Source organism: Callithrix jacchus, chromosome 16, assembly GCF_049354715.1.
Source record: "Callithrix jacchus isolate 240 chromosome 16, calJac240_pri, whole genome shotgun sequence".
Classification (NCBI taxonomy): Eukaryota; Metazoa; Chordata; class Mammalia; order Primates; family Cebidae; genus Callithrix; species Callithrix jacchus.
The window spans coordinates 34,026,447-34,039,838 of NC_133517.1; the positions used below are offsets into that span (position 1 = coordinate 34,026,447).

At 36.8% G+C, this 13,392-nt stretch overlaps 1 protein-coding gene across 2 annotated transcripts in view; it reads left to right on the forward strand.

Moving 5' to 3' along the window:
• The first annotated feature begins 2,252 nt into the window (after positions 1 to 2,252).
• The window catches only part of TRIQK (triple QxxK/R motif containing), a 276,517-nt gene continuing 265,377 nt past the window's right edge, over positions 2,253 to 13,392 (forward strand). For both annotated transcript variants that reach the window (XM_078353600.1, XM_054246741.2), the window contains exon 1: positions 2,253 to 2,310. The gene's annotated coding sequence lies outside the window, so the exon portion shown is untranslated. The remainder of the gene's footprint in view (positions 2,311 to 13,392) is intronic.

Below are 13,392 nucleotides of genomic sequence, written 5' to 3' on the forward strand. Positions count from 1 at the left end.
CAGGAAAGAAAGCAGCATTTCCATATCATTACCAAAGGAAAACGTTTTTGCAAGATACATCCAACAGTATATAAAGAGAATTAAAAAGTAGAAAACTGGGAAATTGGAATGATAGATAATTCTCAATGAGTCTTTAAATAAACTTAACATGTAGAGTAAGGATTGGAAAGGTGTGCACAGAATTTTAAATAAACAGCCTAAGTAATTTTGAAAATTACTGTTTCAAATGCAGTTTCTTGAGAGAGTTCCTGCTTCCCCTGACAGTGTTTGGCCATATATCTGCCACTCTGATTATCTTTCCTCCATCAGGAGAACGGCTTGAGGAAGAGTGTGTCCCTCTCAGGTTTAGTCCCTGGTGCTGCTTTAGTTATCTCTTGGTTACAGTGGTTTACTACTATTACTCCCATTGTGGCAGGCATCAAAATATCAGAGTTTTTTTTGAGATCAGACATGGGTTCTTTGGAGGGCATCCATAGTGTATTACCCATGTCTTTCATTTTCTGTATTCGGATTGACATATGGGGCCTTCCTGAACCTGGAGGGACTTTCCCTTACAGTGTTAGTAAATTCCTAGAGATGATAAGCAACTCCCTGGTCTAGGAACATGCAAACTGTGCAATCCAGAGCCCACACTCCAAGCACTTCCTTCATGGGGCTCTCACAACCCAGGCCACTATCCATCTTCCCTACTCACGTCAAGGCCAGTTACCAGACAACTAGGGACAGCCCCTACATTCTAGAGCCCTCTGAAATGATGTAAATTAGCCAGTCCAAAGCCTGCTTATCCTGCTTTGTGTTCATTTCCATGGAAATTACAATAAAGGCTTTTGCTTGAATTTCCCCCAGTTCCCTCTGCCTCCTAACCAACCCTGGTGTTTCCCCATGTGCACCCTACCAACCCTTCCCATGTAGTGGTTATGTTTCCTGTTCCCAAGGAGCAATTTTTTCTTCATAAGAGCAATTTACACATCTTTGTGTCTTACCATGTCTGATAAATCCCAGGTACTCTGAAAACACATAGGAATCTCCTTACCACATTATTCTCTGATATGGGTGATGCATTCTCTGAGCTTTGGCATCCTCCCATTTTGTAACCTCTTGCTGATATCTGTTAATCCATACTGGCTTCTTTTTTGTGCAGGGAGCGATCAGAAGCACCTGAGTCCACATGACAGGCACACTCCACCAAACCAGCTGGCACACGTGCAAGATTTTCCCTGTGGCACCCCTTGCTTTTTCATTCATAGGTAGCTTCAGCCAATCTTGGGTCTTCTGAGCTTACCAGGTCAAAGGCAAGCAGCAGTATCTGTACTTGGAGGCACATATCACTCACTAAATATATTTCCTGGCTCATGGTAGCAAGTGCAGGGCCTAGTCAAGCAAGGGGTTTCCTAGCTCCCCTCATGTAGATCATCCGTCTCAAGGCAGTTTTCTTTAACTCCTAGTTTGGCTAGGACAAGGAGAAATGACACAGCTGTTATATCCATCAGGATCAAATTCAATGACTCTTTTCACTCCCTTTAAATGGAGATGGGTAATAGGGAAGATGAACACTGATCATTTAATATGGGTTTTGTTAACTTTTAGCAAATGAACATGGGCTACCTAGTACTGCTGTTTAAAATGTAGAAGTACTTTTTCCTGATGACCTCAGCTTTGGGGGCCTAAGCTACGATTTCAACACATCGGGAAAAATTCCATTGTGCATCCTGTACCCCAACACTGTAAGAAGAATCACCATTGTAGTAGAGTTTAACATAGTGAGCCTCTGAGCTGTTTGAATCTTAACCAGTTTCTGCCTTCATCAGATCCCTGGCACCAGTGATATTTGCAGAGACTTTTCATTTAAAGATTCCACGACATTTTTCCTAAAGTAAAATACAATACCAAATAATTTACCTCTGGACAATCACATTAAAATTCACAAGACAATTATTTAATTACCACTTCAATCTAATTCTCTCAAAAGTTTATCCTGATTGCATTGTTGACATGCACAGATGCAAATAAGATGTTGGTTTTTTCCTTGCAGCAAATGACTGCTTCTAATCTGTACCTATCTATTCTTTTGTTAGAAAAGCTGGTTGGGGTTCACTGAACCACTGAAAGTTTTCTATCAGAGATAATATAGCTAAATCCAGAATGCAGAGAGCACATCATCTCCCCTTCCTCCAGTCTCCTCCTTCATACATACACCCACATGCAGCAAAGCAATGTCCACAAATAAGGCAATGAGCAGCAGAATATTCCCTGTAGACAGGCTGAACTGAAGTGCGAATTGGACATTTGTGGAGCAGCACTTGCCAGAAGGTATGTGAAACAAACAACCCCCAGCTGCTATGCTTTGCTTTTGTAAAAAGATCTTAAGGTTGTTTCGCAAACACAGGTGTGAGAATCAAGAAAGAGAAAGAGAAAGCAATTAGTTTTCCATGGTATCTGGAAAACTAGCAACCAAAAATAGCATGGTTACTTTTTTAGGGTAAAAATAGATACCTTGATATCATGAGGGGCATCTACTTCATTCATCTTAGCTATTTCTATCCATGACTGAGCGGCACATCGCAGCTTTGACAGGTGTAGGTATACGTTGGGAACAGGGCCAGGGTGACTTGGGGTTGGGTCTGGTTAAAATGTTTTTTTTTCGGGGGGGCACAGGCCAGCAATGGGTGATTTATAATTTGTAAAATTACCTCTTTTTAAAATCATGTTTGTATTCCTATAGGTTGTAAGTAAGAATAAACATTTCTCTGCATGAATTTATATATATGCACATGTAGGGCACATATTAATTACTTAGTTTACTTCACTTAACACATTTTGTCCCTCTGCAAAATGTCTTTGTTATGAAACATTTTTGCAAGTGTGCTATAGTCACAAAATTCATAAAACTTCTATTTTTCCAATCATTATGCAGACTTAAAATTTAATTTCGCAGGTTGTTAATGGCCTAAATGAAACTTTGTTTTGTAGATCAGGAATCGGATCTGGATAAAAGAGATCATAATAATCAGATTTTCTTCTGCCTTCCTCCTGAGAAATTTTTGAGTGGTGAAACACTACTGATTCTTTAATATCTCAGTGAATTATTTCCTTCATTAGATGGACATGTTGAAGATTGTTCCACTTATTTTCATTAAAACCTCTTGGAGCATTCAGGTTTATGGAAATAAAGCTGTTTGATAATTAGGGAAGAAGAAAGTAACTTTGTAAGTGAACAAATTGTCTTGAAAAATTTTGGAATAATTCATGTTCTCTCCAAATGTTTTAAAAATTAGGATTGCAAATTGGCATGTTGTCAGCATGTTACTTGTTTATACTGAAGAGGGTCTTCAATACCTCAGATGGTAGAGTTTCAAAAGGACAGAGATTTATTAGCTTCTTCTCTAGCCTATTCTTGGCAGATATTTGCATATTTGCATTTTTGTTTGCTGAGCATCTATTACCCTTGTATGGTAGCATCCCAATTTTCCTTAACAGAAGCAGCCACTTTAGAATTGCAGATAAAATATGGGACTCCTAGTTAAATCTGAGTTCACAAAATTAATAGATACTACATTAATGTAAAGTCCCAAATATTACAGAGGACCTACTTATACTAACACATTATTAATTGTTTATTTGAATTAAAGTTTAACTGGGCAACTCATATTTTTATTTTGTAAATCTGGCAATTCTGGCACTTTTCGACTCTCAGGACATTTGGTTAAAATGGAATTTACCTCCCCATTCAGCTTTGGGAGAAAGCATGTAACCCAGACTTGCTTAATCATGTTAAAAATATCTCACAGCCTGGCATTGTTTGAAAAATAAAACCCCAAACACCTCCACTTAACTTTTAAGGTTTTCCTTAACATAGTGTCTTTCTTCAAATCATGTTCCCCTCTCTGCTGGTCCAACAACCATCCATGCTCACTACCTTTTTGGCCTGGGCTTTATATTTACCTTCATCCAGCCCTTTCTACTCAGATGGCCTCATTCTCTCCTGTTTGCTTTTCTAAGCCCTTTATATCCTCTCAGCTGTATACATCTATCACCTTTTCTGGACTTCAAAAGCCCTTAAAAGTCTATATCTTTCATTTAATGACTAATTGTCTTACATTGCCTTTTTCTGAGATGGAGTTTCGCTCTTGTTACCTAGGCTGGAGTGCAATGGTGAATCCTGGCTCACTACAACCTCTGCCTCCTGGGTCCAAGTGATTCTCCTGCCTCGGCCTCTCGAGTATTTAGGATTACAGGTGTCCACCACCACAACCAGCGATTTCGTTTTTAGTATTTTTAGTAGAGACGGAGTTTCATCATGGTGGCCAGGCTGGTCTCGAACACCTGACCTCAGGTGATCCGCCGGCCTCCGCCTCCACCTCCCAAAATGCTGGGGTTACAGGCGTTAGCCACCATGCCGTATCTTACTGCTTACTGACCATGCACGGTATTTTCCTAGCCATATTTAAGGTCCAGAATGGCAGGAATGTATCTAAAAGATGGCAGATGTGAAAGATAAGAGGTTTAAGGATGGCTGACTTCTGATACCCATAATGCGGAGTTCTGGTTAATTCAAACCAACTGTTCTAGTGAGGATTACTTGGAAACCTGAACTAAATATTTTCAAGATTCTGTTTAATAACTGGTCAAATATTTAAGCAAAGATAGAAAATGTGAAACTCGGAGAGAAAGTAAAAACTTGAGAACTAGAAACTAAAATAAAAAGATATATAAATTTTAAAAAAGAACTAAAAAATTTTAGAAATTAAAAATTACCTGAATGAGGAGCTCAGTTGATGAATTTAACAACACAGAAGAGAGGATTTGTGATTTTTATTTTTTTATTCAAAATAAAAAATGGAGTAACAGAAGATGGAAATTTGAAAAGATGTGAGACATAAGAGAATGTAGGGAGAAAGTTTAATATGAGTAATTAGAGTCCAAGAAGAGAGAGAGAAAATTGAACAGTTGAAATATTTGAAGGGATAATGACCATGGCATTTACAAAACTAGTACCATGCTTAATTAAAAATTATTAAAATGTTTATGATCACAGATTACACAGTTGTGTACATAGAAAAAAAAGTCACATTTATTGTTAGAACTAATAAGCTTAGCAAGTTTGTTGGTTATATATCTACACAAAAATGAATTGTACTTCTACATACCAGTACCAAACATTTGGAAAAATAAAATTTTAAATTCTTAATTCATGTAATACTTTACGATAGTATCAAATTATTAAATTTCTAGAGTTAAAAGCAAAACACTTTCAAAAATGTGTAAGATCCAAATGTACGAAACTGGCAAAAATTATGAAGCAAAATAAAAGAGTACCTACGTAAGTGGAGGCAAATACCATATTCCTGCATTAGAAGACTCATATTGCATAGATATCAATTTTTATTCCAAATTGATTTATGGATTTAATGCTATCACAAACAAAACCTCATTAAGTTTCTTGTGGGTGTGCATATGTAGTTTGTGAAAATTGAGAAATGAATCCTCAATCTGCATATGGATATGCTAAGGGCCAAAAATAGCCAAAGCAATATTGTATAAGAACAGAGTTAGAAGATTTACACAATCAGATACCAAGATTTGTTATAAAGCTACAATCATTACAACAGTGAAATATTGGTACAGAAAAATAACTAAACCAATATATTAGAATAGAGAGTCCATACCTACATATAAGAAGACGCCCTAATTTTTATAGATGATGGCATTGCAGAGTTTCTTAATATGTTCTGAGACAACTGAATATCTATTGGGAACCCAGATCTCACATGGTAGACAACAAAATAAAAGTTCTAGATGGATTTTAGATTTAAATGTGAAAGACTAGCAAACCCTCTATGAGTTAATTTAGGTATATACCTTGATTGTCCTAAGACAAATAACTATTTATTAAATAATACATAGAACATACTTATTTAGAAGTACAGTTAAGAATTTGTGTTTATCACTATTAAGGAAAAATAGAATAGGATAAGCTATTCGTCACATATAACCAGTAAAGAGATGAAAACCGGATTTTAAAAAAAAAAAAAAACACCTCATTTTTATTTACTGAATGTTTGTGTTTTTTCCAAAGTTATATGTTGAAGTTTTAGTCCCCAGTGTGATCGCATTTGGAGGTGAGATCTTCAGTTTGTAATTAGGTTTGGATGAGGCCGTGAGTCAGGGGAGAGGGTTTCTGGGATCAGTGTCCTTACAAGAAGAAGAGAGCCCAGATGTTATTTCTCTGTCCTGTGAGAAAGAGAGCCCTCACTGAACCAACTGGAACCTTGGTCTTGTACTTCCCAGCCTCCAGAACTATTGGAAATAAATGTCTGCTATTTAAGCCACTCAGTCTATGGTATTTTGTTATAGTGGTCCAAACTGATTAAGACTATAAACTAATAAAAAATACAACTAAGTAGAAAAATAAACAAGTAGCTGTTACAGGCATTTAACAAAGGAGGGTATACAAAAAGGTTGGCATTTTCTACTGAAGTTCAAGCTGTGTGTACTTAGTGGCCCAGTGTTCTATTTCTAGGTATACACTCAATAGAAATGCGTGAACAGGGGCACCGTGAGACACATAGAAATATGTTCATAGCCCGGGCGTGGTGGCTAAAGCTTGTAATCCCAGCACTTTGGGAGGCCGAGACGGGTGAATCACGAGGTCAAAAGATCGAGACCATCCTGGTCAACATGGTGAAACCCCGTCTCTACTAAAAATACAAAACATTAGCTGGGCATGGTGGCGCATGCCTGTAATCCCAGCTACTCAGGAGGCTGAGGCAGGAGAATTGCTTGAACCCAGGAGACGGAGGTTGCCGTGAGCCGAGATTGCACCATTAAACTCCAGCCTGGGTAACAAGAGCGAAACTCTGTCTCAAAAAATATATATATAATATATATTCATAGCAGCTGTTGGAAATAGGTAAAAACAGAAAACAATCCAAATATCCATCAGTAATGGATAAGTAAATTGTGATATATTTATGTATCATGTATAACACCGGATAGTGTACAGCAAAAAAAAAAAAAAAAAAAAAAAAAAAAAATACAAAATTTGACTACGGCTAAACTATGGATAGAGCATAGTTTGAGTGAAAAATGTCAGACTCAAACTATATTTGTATATGTACATACGCAGATGCAAGCTTACAAACACATGCGCACACACACACACGGATTAAGCATTTCAAATCCCCAAATCTGAAATCAAAATGCTCCAAAATCCAAAAACTTTTTGAGTGCCAATATAATATTTAATGAAAATGCTCACTGAAGCATTTTAGATTTTAGATTTTCAAATTTGGGATGGTCAACCAATGAGTATAATGCAAGTATTCCAAAATCTTGCAAAAAATCTGAAACACATCTGGTCTCAAGCATTTAGGCTAAGATAAACTCAACCTGTGTGTGTGTGTTTGTGTGTGTAAGGTATTTATTCAGACATATATAGTGATTCTATGTATATAAAGTACAAACACACAGTCTTCAGGGATGAATGCCTAGGTGGTAAAAAGGTAAAGGGAGTATTGCAATATACATAGATAGTAGCTATCCCTGGGGAGAGTGAGAGGATAATGATTGCGAGATGACACCAAGGGGCCTCTGAGGCTATGGTAATGTTTTATTTCTTGACTTGAGTGATGATTGTGAATGCATGTCTCTTAAATATTACCTTTAAAATATTTAAAAAGAAGGAAAGGGAGGAGGAAGAAAAGGAGAAAAAAATGTGAGGAGCAGTTGTTGAGAATGGTCTGGTCAGCACTCTCTGGCATGGCGACCTTGGGCAAATTGCATGATTCCTTGAACAATATTTTACTCACCTTTAAAATGGAAATCATATCACCTTCCTCAAAGAAATGTCATGAAGATTAAAAAATCCTGCATGGAAAAGCACTTTATGAAAATATAAGTAACTTATACATTTTGGGGAAAATAGTACTAATATCTAATGCAAATCTGGAATTACAGTAGTAATGAAAATCTTGGGTCTGAGTGGGTCTTCAAAAATTAGAAAACTCTTAGGATAGAATTAACTTCATAGGAAACATTAAATTAAAATATTTTTGTTATAAAGTAGATTTCTTAAAATTTATGAACATTTTATTTATCTGCACAAATTCCCATCTCACCCCCACCCATTCTTTATTCTGGATTACATTATCATAGATCACAGAATTTTATACTTTCCTGAGCTCTTATTTTACCCAAATAAGACCCCTTGTTGGGGAAGATTGAAAGATGTAGCTGCGGACTCAGCGGATGGTGTTATTACAAAGCACAGAGCAGAGCTCCTGCTGTACCCTGATAGTGCTTCCAGAGAGAGAAATTCAGAAAATTCCTGAGTTGAATAAGGGACAGCAGTTCTTCCCAGATCCTTGAATAAACACTCTTCAGATTTTTGCAAGCCTTTGATTACTTTCCAGGTTTGTGAAAAAGTTGATTCTGCCCATTTTTGTTAATGTTCTCGTTGCTTTTACATAGAAGTGGGGTTTGAGAGGCCCTTAATCTGCCATTTCTGCTGATGCACACCTTGTGTCTTCGGGTCTTGATATAGCCTCAATTTTCTCTATCTTCATTTTCAATAACTTGCCACTTAAAGATCTTCCACACAAAGCTTAACACAGCCGTGCCAGTTGCTGCTGTATTCAGGTAAATAGCTGGTGGCCTCTTTGTTTTGGCACCACTCTCCTCTTTAAAGACTATCACAGTTCTTGGCTATGGTTTTTCTGTTTTCTTGCTCACGTCCTGTTTCTTTGATATCAAACTCCAAATATTCAGTCTATTCTGGTAAGATTGCATTTCTCAGTCACCCTTATTAAACCTATTTTATTTAAATTCCTATTTAGCTAACCACAGTGCACCGTACCCTTTCATTCCTAAATATCTAATGTCAGTAACTGTATGTCTAACCAAGTCTTGGTGTAGATCACTGTGTTTCTTTAGGCTTTAGTCCCTGTGCTTTTTGCTCCTGAACTGTATTCCTCAAAGAGCTCTTTCCTTCCCTTGTGTCAGCTGCCACAACCATACAAAAGATTTATAAGTCTCTCCAAGCCTTCTCCAATCCAAACTCAGGTCATATATCTTTCAATGTCTATAAGAAATTTCTGCATTTATATATCTCCATTAACCCAACCACAACAACCTAAATGGAACTTCTAGGAAACTGGCACATCTACTGTCACATTCAGGAAAGAAAAAAATAGTTTTGACATCCAAAAGGATTTTAAAAGTAATCCAAATAGCACAGTCACTACAAAACAGACCAAAGAAAAGTTTCCTTAATAACAAACAGCAAAAATTCTCTTAAAATTCCCTTCAGTTCTCAAGGGGAATGCTTCCAGCTTTTGTCCATATAGCATGATGTTGGCTGTGGGTTCTTCATAGATGGCTCTTACTATTTTGACGCATCTTCCTTCAATACTTAGTTTGTTGAGGGTTTTTGTCAAAAGGGACGTTGGATTTTATCAAGTGTTTTTTTCAGTGTCTACTGAGATGATCATATGGTTTTTATTTTTTATTCTGCTTATGTGGTGAATGACATGTGTTGATTTGTGTATGTTGTACCAAACTTGCCTCCCAGGAATAAAGCCTACTTGATTGTGATGAATTAACTTTTTGATGTACTGCTTCACTCTGTTTGCTCATATTTCGCTGAGAATTTTTGTGTCAATGTTCATTGGGGCTCTTGGCTTGCTTTGTTCTTTTTTGTTGTGTCTTTGCCAGGTTTTGGTATCAAGATGTTACTGGTTTCACAGAATGAGTTAAGGAGAAATCTCTCCTCCTCAATTATTTGGAATAATTTAGGTAGGATTGGTGTCAGCTTTTCTTTGTATGTCTGGTAGAATTCAGCTGGGAATCCTTCTGGCCCAGGGCTTTTTTGGTTAGTAGGATTTTTTATGACTTGTTTCAAAGGTGTTTTCATATATAAGCGAGAGCTAAATATTGGGTCCACAGGGACATAAAGATGGGAACAATAGACACTGGGGACTCCAAAAGGAAGAGGGCAAGGGCTGAACAACTTCTATTGGGTACTATGTTCTCTATTTGGACAACAGGATTAGCAGCCCAAACCTCAGTATCACACAAACTACACTTTTAACAAATCTGCACGTGTAACTCCTGAATTCAAATTAAAAAAATAAAATAAAACAAAAAATTGCCTTCATCCATGTGTTATCTGAATCTTTGGAAATTATGTCATGGTGGCTAACCAAATATCCCTCCCTCTCTCTCAAAACTCTCCCAAACTCTCCCTCAAACACAGCACATACTAGATACTGTTTTTATTATTTCTGCCCTATCCCTATCTCATGGTCTTATCTATAAATAAGTCTGTCCTTTCTGGTATGGATCAATCAGATCAAGTTTCTATATTGTGCCTATAATGCATTACCCCAATTCTATACAATAAATCTTAGAAATTAATCTGGCAGAGATGTAGTTCTTCTTGGAGCTTAAAGGAGGAGAAAGAGAATGTGAACAATCACATAAATATTATTTTTTTCTAACATATCATTATACTTCAAACTAAACAAACCTTTCTTATTTATTTCCTCACATGATACCCAGGCACTGGTCTCCTTGGTGATTATCATGGCAAAATCTTTAGGGTTTAAGTGGCTCCTCCAGACTTCATGCATGAGCTTAAAAGCAATCTTGCAGAAAAATTGCCATTATGAGTTGTATTGATGCTGTGACTTTTTAGTAGAAAATATTATAAGAATGAGCAAGAGAATTCTAAATAACCACCCACAAAGAAAAATATTTTCATCACTATGATCAGACCAGGACAGGCACACTAGCAGTGCTCCTGACTCTTTCATTCCTAAATATCTGATGTCAATACGTATATGCCTACCCGAGTCTTGGAGGAAATCACTGTATTTCCTCAGGCTCTAGACCCTGTGTTTTTTACTGCTACACTACATTCTTCAAAGAGTCCTTTTCTATCCTGGTATCAGGTGTCACAACCATACAAAAGATTTACAAATCTCTCCAAGCCTTGGATCTGATCACAAGTCATATGCCTCCAAATGTTTATTTGTATTCAGATTATTCAATAAACTGTTGAAATATTTTCCATGCATCTAATGTTTTGCAAAGGCTACTCTTTGAATTGACAGTAAAGGAAGGCTTAGAGAAGGGTTTTGAAGAAAACAGACTTTGAAATGGGCCTTGAAGAATGGGCACTATTTTATCAGACAGTGTGGAATATGTTGGGAGGTCATAGAAAGTTGCAAGAGTGGCATCAACATCTGCCCAGGGCAGGACAAGTACACTGAACACAGTGAACACTCAGTTTGCTACCAGCTTGGGCACATGGCAGGGAGAATGGTATCTGGTACACATTTAGTTATAGGAAGTTTTTCATAATTAATGAGAATAGTGTGAAAACAGATGGACCAGTAAATTATGGCCATTCAGTTGACTATTCTGAGAAGCTTGAACAGTTTTGAGTAAGATATAGATAGTAAATATTTCTTTGAAGAAAACATTTCCATTTTACATGACATTTTTATAAATGAAAGAGTTTGAAAGTGGAGTGTAGTGAGCACAGGCACTATCATCTCTGTTAACTTATGTCTTCAGCTTCTTTTTTTAAAAACTAAGTTAATTCATTAAAATATTTTTATTGATACATAATAATTGTGCATATTTATGGCAGACATCATATTTTGATACATGCATATAATGTATAGTGATCAAATCAGGATATTTAGGATATCCATTTTTTCAGTTATTTATTTCCTCGTGTTCGGATATCCTGAATCTTTTCTTCTGGTTATTTTGAGATACACAATGAATGTTCTACTGTGCTATTGAACACTAGAACCTGCTCCTTCTATCTAACTCTGTGTTTGTGTCCATTTACCAACCACTCTTCATCCCCCTGCCCAGCATCCCCAAGCCTCTACTCTCTACCTCCAAGAGATCTACTTAGAGCTTCCACATGTTAATGAGAACATGTGATATTTGTCTTCCCATACCTGGCTTATTTCACCTAAATGACCTCTAATTCTATTCATGTTGCTGGAAATGGCAGGATTTTTTATGGCTAAATAGTATTCCCTTGTATAGATCTATCTCATTTATTTATCCATTCATCCATTGGTGGACCTTTAGGTTGATTCTATATCTTGCCTATTGTGAATGGTGCTGCAGTAAACATGGAGGTGCAGGTATTCCTTTGATACACTATTTCCTTTCCTTTGGATAAACACCCAGTAGTGGGATTGCCAGATTGCATGATAGTTTCTTTATTGTTTTTTGAGAAACCACCATATTATTTTTTATAATGCCCATACTAATTTACATTTCCACCCCAAAAGCATTCCCTTTTCTCTACATCCTTGACAGCATTTGCTAGTTCTAGTCTTTTTGATAATAGTCATTCTAACTGGGGTGAAATGATATCTTATTGTGGTTTTGATTTACATTTCCCTGATGATAGTGATGCTGAGTATTTTTTTCAAATACCTGCTGGCCATTTTTCTGCCTTCTTTTGAGAAATCTCTGTTCATGCCCCCACTTTTTATTTGTTTGTTTGTGTTGGATTGTTATTATTTTTTTACTATTGAATTATTTAGCTCCTTGTATATTCTGGGTATTAGTTCCTTGTCATCTTCAGCTTTTTTCTAGGTAAAATACCAATCATATTAAAACAGATTTTACATGTAAAATAATAAGTGAGGAAAAATTCCTACTTATCATTTCAATGCCAATTGTAGATGAATTAGTTAATTCAACGTGAAGAAAGTAATTATTGCTCTTAGTTAACACTAATTCAATATGCCTTTTTTTTGTTGTTTGCCTTTTTGCTCCTTTCTCCCTATTCATTCACAAGTCCTGAATATTTTCCCTTTGAAATAACTGTTGTAGAATTTCTTTTATGAATTTGGCTGTAAATTCATCATCTCTTCTTTCACCCCCTAGAAATCATGCAGAAACAATAAGTGGAATTTTTTAAGAAAAGGAAGCCATTTTAGTGAATCTAGAAGCAGATCTAATCCTCAGACACCAATACGCAGACAAGGGCTGCCAAGAGCAACTGGGAGGGAAGGAACCCATGTCAGTGTGGACAGCAGCGAAGAGAAGAAATGTGCCAAGTGGAGATAGACCCAGTGCATCAGAGCTCAGAGCACATCTTGGGAAACATACTGTCAGAGAATGAGGATCCTCGTCACCCCAAAATGAATATTATTATTTTATTTACTTATTTTAATTTTTTTATTGTACTTTAGGGTTCTGGGGTACATGTGCAGATCATACAGGGTTGTTGCATAGGTACATACATGTCAAGGTGGTTTGCTGCCTCCATTCCCCCATCATCTATATCTGGCATTTCTCCCCCTGTTATCGCTCCCTACCCTCCCCACCCCCTGTTGTCCCTCCTCCCCATTCCCC